Source organism: Chaetura pelagica, unplaced genomic scaffold, assembly GCF_000747805.2.
Source record: "Chaetura pelagica isolate M959 unplaced genomic scaffold, ChaPel_1.0 scaffold66, whole genome shotgun sequence".
NCBI lineage: Eukaryota > Metazoa > Chordata > Aves > Apodiformes > Apodidae > Chaetura > Chaetura pelagica.
The window spans coordinates 1,218,911-1,225,893 of NW_009953811.1; the positions used below are offsets into that span (position 1 = coordinate 1,218,911).

General features: G+C 36.3%; 1 protein-coding gene across 1 annotated transcript in view; it reads right to left on the reverse strand.

Moving 5' to 3' along the window:
- Positions 1-6,983, reverse strand: part of SEMA3A (sema domain, immunoglobulin domain (Ig), short basic domain, secreted, (semaphorin) 3A) — a gene marked incomplete at its 5' end in the record, with an annotated part of 168,657 nt that overhangs the window by 120,727 nt on the left and 40,947 nt on the right. The window lies entirely within an intron of this gene.

A 6,983-nucleotide genomic window follows, 5' to 3' on the forward strand; every position in this document is an offset into this window, starting at 1 on the left:
CACAGCCAAACCATCTCTATCATTTCAAGGCATGTCTGCACTAGCAAGTCATCAATGAGAAATTTCCCCTGTGATGAAAATCCTTTGTGGTTCCAGCCCCGACCTTGTGATGTTCGGAACCATTCCACTGATGCATGTGCAACTCCTCAACAGCACCCATGAGGGCAGATGAAAAGGGAATGAATACATCAGGATGCAAAGGCTGATGGCTAGAGGCCATGGCATTCCTCTCAAAACAGTTGCCAAATACCTAGATGTCTAGGATTTGCCTAACAGTGCAGCTACCTGATACAATATTTTGGTTTTCAGTAAAATAAATCCCATTTTCCACCATTTCTCTAACTGCTGAGTTTGGATGGCATCCCCTGTGCTGCTAAAAATCAAGGTGAAGCTGATGTTAAAATAGAAGCTTCTGCTTAATTTTCTTTTTAACCTTCTTCCCCCTGTGCCTTCTTTTATTTTAGCCAGAACAAGGCTTCTTTGGACCTAGGTAATAGTGGTACTTCAGGCTTTACAGAATTTCAACCCCTGCAGTCTTACGAATCCCACAGATGTTACATTCATTTATATCAGGTGGATTTTGAAGGACGCTGATACTCTATAATGGCAAGAATTAGTGGGCAATGTATTCAAGGAAGATAAAGATTACATTGAGAGTTTTGTATCATTCAGGTTAGCTTTGCCACAGCATTATTTGTACTTATTTGAAAAAAACTCTCACTAGCATTTGCACTAGGCTTAATTTGCATGGAAATGTAGCAAAAAGCATACACTATATTTTGTTCTTTATTCTACATTTTTTTTCTGGCTAAATATAACTATACATTTGTGTTACAGAATACTTTTAAGAACTTGTACTGCTCAAGACTTATGTTCTCAATTTTTAATTTATTTTTTTTTTTAATGTAACAAGAAGAAATCAAATCACCCCAAGCAGTCTTGTCAAAATAATCCTTCTGGCTTCCTGCCAAGTTCTGGAATTTGACTGTATTGTCCTCCAGTTCACTTATTTGCATTTTGTTAGAGACTTTACTAATTCTCTTTACATTGTAATGACTGATTCAGATGTTGAATGTCGACTCGCTGAATAGTGAGTGATGCAGATGATTGATTGCTTAACTTGTCTTAGAACTCTCTTGGCTAGAAATGCTTTGCTGTCATCTGTATCTGATCATTTTTCTTATAATATAGCTGTCAAAAACCTTTGTAATTTTTTCATCTTTCTTGCTTTGAACTCACATAGGTATGATTCTGCCCTTTGTGGCTGTGGCATAAAGACAAGTGTCTACTAAAGTCAATGTAACACAAATGCAAAACTGATACAAATGGAAAGAAAATCAGTTAGGCACACAGCTACCTGGTTTAAAACAAGCCAGGTATTATTTTTCTAATGCAGAATTCTAAATGTTTACGTTTACAGATGGTGATTGTTGTTTTCTTTTTAGTATTTGTGAAAAATGCCAGATTGCAACATTAGAGTTTAAGGTTTATTATGGGCAAGAATAAATTACATCATAATCTTTGCTGTTCAAATGTCTCCATAGTGTAACTTAAAAGGACTAGGTGTGGCTGTGCAGCAAAATATATTTTTTTTTTTTCTTTTAATTTTCTATGACACTTCAGAGTATGAAACAATGGTAAAAGTAGCACTGGTGGGGTTTTTTTCTGAACTTGCAATTTAAAATAAAAATAAAAGCTAAATCCATGTTGTCTTCTCTAAGATTAGGACATTTCTCCTGGGTTTTAATCCAGTGTCTGTCATATTGTCCCATTACTGACTTTTACAGATTATTAGATTTCCAGAGTATATACCCAAAAGTATAGGCCTAAGCATACTCCAAGCAGCTTATTTCAAATAATGTAAAATCAGATTTCTCCTTGTCAGGAAACAAGTTGAGAACATAAGTTGAAGAGAAAAATACCACTTGGGTGCTGATGATTCTCATTCACTACTATTTAGTTAGAATTGAGTTATATCAGAAGTACAAGGTGAAAACCTAAATAATCTCTGCAGTTCTTCGGCTGTTTATTCTAACTTAGACGTACTTCTCCAGCAATGAATATGGCTTCAGATAGCATTCTGGAAAGGGCTGTTGAAGAGCAAAACAATGGTATTTGCACAATCAATATAAATTAAGTATTCCACTTCCTCAAATTAATTAGTTTCAAAGTGTTTACCACCCAGTGTCCTTTTAGTATGCAGTGACTGTTAGTGAGAGAATGACAGAAACAGCAGCGACAGGGCACACTCTCAGAAGGGCACTGATATCCATCAGTTCTGTTAAATGTCGATCAGTTATGATGGCAAGGTACATGGCTGATCAGTGCTAAAATAAAGTAAGATTTACAACAAAGATGGCATTGCAATGCCAAGAGGAAAATTATTAATGCCTTCAAATACATAAATAAAATTAATACTGTCTACTATGCATACTCTAATTATTTTCTTTTTTTTTGTTGGTGTTGTTCTTACTAAAGGTTGGCATAACCATGACCTTTAACATAGCAGACAGATAATGGGTGCCTATACTTAAAGTATTTTTTTTTACTTGCTTTATTCTTTGTCTAGTTATTCTTATTGCTAAGATGGTAACATCACTCCACCAGATGTTGCAGCCAAGCACCATTTCTTCAGTAATTGCTTAGAGAGTGTTTTCCTATTTCCTTTTGACACATCCATCCCTGTTGTTTTGAACAGGAATGAATGAACCCTATAAAGCTAACCACTGCACATTATGACTGCAGTGTTGTCTATAAAATGCCGTGTGAGGTAGATCTAGAGTGGTGATATTTTGAAGGTAATAAAAGACTTCATTGCTTTGTTACTGCTGCTTATTCCCATATTTAAGTGTTGCAGGTGACCAAAACTAACGGTTTGAAATGCACCATATTTTAATGAATGCTCCCATATTTTAATGAATATTCACTTGTGATGATCACTGAAATCAACTGAAGGCTGGGTTTATCAAGGTTTGTGGGCAAGATTTTCCTACTAGCCACTTCATTTCAACTATTTTCATTTACAGTGCTGACTTGCTTGCTCCATCTTGCTGTATTTTTTCTGTCAGTGTCCAAGTTTGAAGTATTTGACCTTTTTCACTGCGCCTTTCTTTAGACTCTGCATGGCCTTTCATTTATTAACTGATATTTCTGTTGATCCAGTCTGACTTGTACCAGAACATTTACTTTGCCAGACCAAGCTGGCCAATTTGCAGAAGAAAACCAGTCCCTAACTCTCGCCTTCCTTTTAATGCATGGTTATTTAATTTGCTAATGGAATTGCAACTTAATAGTATGTATACACACAGAGGGCCAAATTCCTGCAGTGAAATCCACGGAGATATGCATGCAGAAGGAATGTAGATTTGGTTTATTTTTATGACACTTTTTTTCATTAAGGACTAAGCCAGAAAACCACAGCTATAGCTAAGATGAATACAGTCAGGCAGATCCTGAAGTTTGCTTTATCCATGGCTGGTATTCCACTGTAAACCTTGTTTTATGTCTGTGTTCCTTCAGTAGAGTTTGTCGAGAGGAGAACATAACAAAAGAAAACCATATTATTTTTCACTTATCTATGACCAGACAAACTATCTGTATAGTGAGAGGGAGTTTGTCTGTGTAACAAGTCAGAACATTTGAGAGCTTCGGCCTGTGTTCCTGTTACAGACTTCACAATAACATGCCATCCAAGATTATTTTTGTTGATAAGGATCAAAGGGCCATATCAATTTCTAGAAAAATGAGAGGAAAGGTCTCCCTGTTTCCTCACTCGGATTCAGATCTGGCCCTGTCCTATTATTGGTGACTCTGCAGAGTGACTGGATTATACAGGCAGTTCTGCTTGTCATAACACGCTTGTGAATCAAATGAGTGGGTTGCTGGTTGCACAAAACTCTCGACCTTCATTCCTTTGCCAGCAATGATAAGATCTCACTCTATGTCTCCTAGCAGAAGATAAAAGATGAGTCAATGCCTATTATGCCATCAAACAGGGATTTTGCTGAATTGTGAGCAATGCCTCCCACAACGTCATGCGAGGACATTTCCTTCTTCTCTCGCCAGGCTTTTACTTTAGCTACAGACTATCAGGTGGCCGCATGTTTGCACATGCATTTGTTGCTTACACAGATGCATATTGTGCCTGTTCTCTATATCAGCAAGTGTATCTGTCTAAATAATTCTGGGTAGATATTAGTAATTACTCTTTGAGTGATTATTTGCTGAATTCTAAGGTACTAATTCTACCGTGTAAGAAGGGGATATCTGAACTTTCAGACTCTCCTGTAGCTTCTCCATTTTATTGCTCTGAGTGCAGATGGTGAAGTCAGTCCCGGTCAAACAGTTAAGGAAAAGGCAGGGACTGGCAGGATGGAAAGACAGTTTCCTGCACGTGGTTCAACAGCGGTGTTTATTTGGCAAATACAGGGATATGAGCATGGAAAAGGCATCAGAGCTGTTGTGAGTCCATTCCCCATCCAAAAAAAAAAGACAACAGCTACCATGCAGGATGTTTCAGAGCAGTATTTCTATGTATTATAATAGTTGACAGGAGCTAACTCAGATGCCTGTCAGGTGTCTGAAATCAAGTGAGCTTGACCCCATCCCAATTCTAATGCTTCGTAATATGCCCAATGGCATGAAAGGTAACTTCTTTGTTGTTCAGTCCATCCGCTCCTCAGGATTTGACTATTTTATACCTCTAATACTTTACTTAATCTACACCTCAGACATAACTGGGACTTCAGGTTTCAACCCTTAGTGAGAAAAATGGTTTAACCACCCACTCCTAAGAAAAAATAAGAATCTTGCTAAGAGTAAATAATCTAATTCAAACTTCTACAAAGTAATTAAAGCAAAGGACAACTAATTCATCCATTGTTTAATACTATACATATTTTACTTTAATTGGTCAGACTACCAGTCTTTTAGTAATATCCAAACTGCTCCAAAATTTTCAAATTCTTTTTAGCAATTAGCATTTTATTTCATATTAGGAGAAGAAGAAAGAGACATAAAATTATTAAGAAAAAACACCAAACCCAGCAACATACGTCTTCACTGAACTTCATAATTATGCTAATTGGGAATATCAGAAATTGATTAATTTATCTGAAATGAAACAAAAACAGGCTAATAAAGGGTATGAGATCATATAGTGGAGTAAGTGTCTTACCCATTTTTAGAAATGTAACAAGAAAACTTTTGTAATCAGGACCTTTGGCTTTTTGCTACATTGTGAGCCAGATAAACTTGAAACTACACAGGATTTGTTGTTGATGGGAATTCAGTGTTATTGTAATTTGAATGAGATAAATGACTGGGAGAAAAGGGAGGGTTATCTTATCGGTAATCAAAATACAATTGAAACACAGCCTTTCACAGCTGTTCAATCAATCCTAGCTTTCATCCTCTCCATCTACCTTATCATAACAGCTGCCAATCACCTGGTTTCACTGAACTCCACTAGAAGGAGAAAAAGATCAAATTATTTTTCTTCACTGTAAAACTTCTCTTTCTGCAAGTTTCTAAACATATAGTTTAGAAACATAGTTCAGGGAACTATGTTTTCATTACAATTTATCAATCAGAAGTAGCAAGGACAAGATATACAGTTTTTAGTGCACTCATGATGTAAACCAAGCTTTTTAAATGAAACACTCCTGCCTAGCTTCCACTGCAGCAAAGAAAACCTGAAGGCTATGAGTATAGTTTGATTAAAACCAGATACTTGGAAGAAGGAATGTTGCACCAATGTTTTGTTTCAGTTGCACCGGCATAAGCACAGGCTCTTTTGACTTCAAAATACTGATGCATATGTTTTTTATACTGTAAAACTGAGAGAAGATTTTTGCTCATTAATGTCAGCACTATTTAGCTACATGACAGCCCTCAAAGTGTTCTTGATTCGAATAATTGAAGGGGTCACATGATATTTCAAAGATACAAACCACTTAGATTTCTAAAGCCAAGCTGGTTTCCCTTATTATTTGCATTATTTGTCCTTTTTGTCTCTGAAAGTGATTCCAGATTATCTCCATTGCTATGTTATTTTTTCACAAAATATGAGCAATCTTAATCTCTCAGCTAAACAAAGACTTGTAAAGGTTGACTTCATATATTTATAAAATTACTGTAACTTCCCATATTATTAATTTGGCTTTGCGAGAAAGGTTATGGCACAAATTTAACAGTGAACTTAAGTTAAGCACCACTTTATTTTAAATTCACTCATGATAAATATTACCTATAACACCTTTTGTGTGTTTAGAATCAGGTAGAAATATAAAAGGAGACTAGGATCTGGTTTTACTAAGCAGTTATCTGTCTAAGTGAAAATTTATCTGGCTTAATCTTAAGATTAAGATTAAATGGTAATATCTTCACTATCTCCCTTTTGCATTAGTATAACGAATGCAAAGGAGAAATAATGGAATTGATGCCCCCAGATATCAATGTCGAGATCTGTAACTCTCAAGGTTTCCTAAAATAATATGGCAACATAATAAGCTAGTGAGAATGGTTTCTAAACATGCTAACTCAAGTAACAGAAACATAGTAGGCATATTAACTCAGGCCTCTGCCCTGGGTAGCATATCCTCAGTGAGCCTAGTTAGCCAAGCGTGGCATGGCATGACCCTATGTTGCACCATCTATTCGCAGGTAAACATCCAGCTAAATCCTATTCATTAAGTAGCTCAGTTATCAGATCTAGTTAGTAGTTCATCAGTTCTCAACCATGTGTGATACTTCGTAGGATACTGCTGGAAAATTAAGTCTTCAGCAAGCAGAACTGGTACCGGTTATCAAGAAAGTGAAACTGTGGGTAGTTGTCACTTCAAGGATTACCTTATCTATAAACAGTACCATCCTTGTCTCATTAAATACCATATCACAGAGGCATGAACACCTTTTCAATGACTAACAGCATGGATAGTTGTTTTCCCAGGGCACAAATGTATTTGTCTTGGCAAAGCAGGAAT